The 1716-nt window shown below is 42.2% G+C and overlaps 1 non-coding gene across 1 annotated transcript; it reads left to right on the forward strand.

Annotated features, from left to right (window-relative positions):
• Positions 1 to 1251: 1251 nt before the first annotated feature.
• Positions 1252 to 1414, forward strand: LOC138074768 (small nucleolar RNA SNORA17). The gene has a single exon (XR_011144578.1). It is a non-coding gene; the product is annotated as a small nucleolar RNA SNORA17 (small nucleolar RNA).
• The last annotated feature ends 302 nt before the right edge of the window (positions 1415 to 1716 follow it).

The raw sequence follows: 1716 nt of genomic DNA on the forward strand, positions 1-1716 counted from the left end.
CTATTATTAAAAGCAGTTCAGCATCTGAAGAAAGTATGTCCTCCTAACAGAGAGAAAGGCCAAACTCAAGTTTTTGCACCAGCTTACTTTAAACTCATTTATGTAAACTTAATTAAATTTATTTTAAACTTAGTCCTAACCATGCCCAAAACCTTTTTTCAGGGTCCACTTTCCACCAACCTTTTAATCACTTTCTGTAACAGCCACCTATAAGTCAGACCTACTTTCTTTTCCCCTTATAAAATATAATTTTATTTTTTATACCTTCTTTACTAAAAACATACATCCTATTTTCCTTATTAGATTAGCAAACAAACATTAATACTAGATATTTAATATTGAATATTTTCCAGTTCATGTGAATCTGAAATTTATTTAGGTTTATTTTTCTTGTATTTGGAATTGTTTGGTTTATAAGCACTTACTTTTCTTTAGGCCAATTAACTTAGAACTCATTTATGACTTCAACAGTATTATCAGAAAAAACAAAAGACATACACTGAAACATACATAAATCCAGACAGTCAGACAGAGAGAGATCTTACAGTTTTCTGTTTGAGATTTAAATTATCTCTTTGGCCCCTTTTTTTCCTTGCTTGAAGTTCTAGTTTGCCCAAGGCTGAGGTCTTAGGCAAAGTGGGCTATGTATTTCAAGGACCTGGAAAGGGTTAACGTCAAGCTTTTTTCTAGGCAGGCCTTTTAACAAGCTAAATGTTTTTAATTGCATATGCAAAAAGAATTGGTTTTGCAGTTTCCAAAAAGAAAAATTTCTCTCACTCTGTTCAATCAGCAATCACACACTCACAATCTTTCAGAGGCTATCACAATGCCTCCCTTCTCCTGAGTCCCCAGGTTTCCTTAACTGTTGCTCCCTTCCTGGGAGCTCCAAGGAGGTTATCAGTCACAATGCCTCCCTTCTCCTGAGTCCCCAGGTTTCCTTAACAGTTGCTCCTTTCCTAGGAGCTTCAAGAAGATGACCAGTCTCCTCTCCTACCCATTGGGGTAGAACCTGACTGGGGACTGGCTCTGGGGCCTTACCTGATCCTGTGGCCATTCCTGGTGAGTTGGTCCATCCCTCCAGTGAGTCCAGTTGGGGCTCGGCTGTCTGGAGAGTCAGAACACCTGTCTGAAAGAGACCCCGGAATACTCTCAGGTGGCAAGCCTCATTGTTCGTCTTGGAGTTCCTTTGCTCCAGCCCAGCCGAGCCACCAGTCCAACGGCTCAAGGGGCTGGCATGGTTGGAATCTCACTGGGGCCTCCAGAAATGTTGCAGAAACCAGTAATTGAGAAACCAAGCACCACGCTCGGAGAGTTGGAGAACTCAGGTCTATTATGCTGGCGGGCCCAGAGGAGTTAATCGTCTAAGCTCTGAGCCCTGAACAAAGGGGTTACAGAGTTTTTATAGACAGACAGCAGGCAACACTAGCTGCTAATAGGCTGGTTTAAGGTTTCGTGCATGTGGGAACAGCAGTCAAGATGGGATGGGAATACCTGACCTTCACATGGACAGGCATGATCAAGCAGGTTTTCAGGGGCTGGGCAATTGCAAAGGGCAGGACAAGGTAAGTGAAATAAGCTCCAGTTCCCAGTATTATAAGTTCCCACTTTCTGAGACTACGTGACCCACGTGATCCAGACTCTGCAAGGAGAAAGCTGAGTTACAGAGGCGAATCTCGCAGGAAGTTATGTAAAATTTTAACTTTTCCTCTTCACTTC

This window comes from Capricornis sumatraensis, chromosome 2 (assembly GCF_032405125.1).
Source record: "Capricornis sumatraensis isolate serow.1 chromosome 2, serow.2, whole genome shotgun sequence".
NCBI classification, from domain to species: Eukaryota; Metazoa; Chordata; class Mammalia; order Artiodactyla; family Bovidae; genus Capricornis; species Capricornis sumatraensis.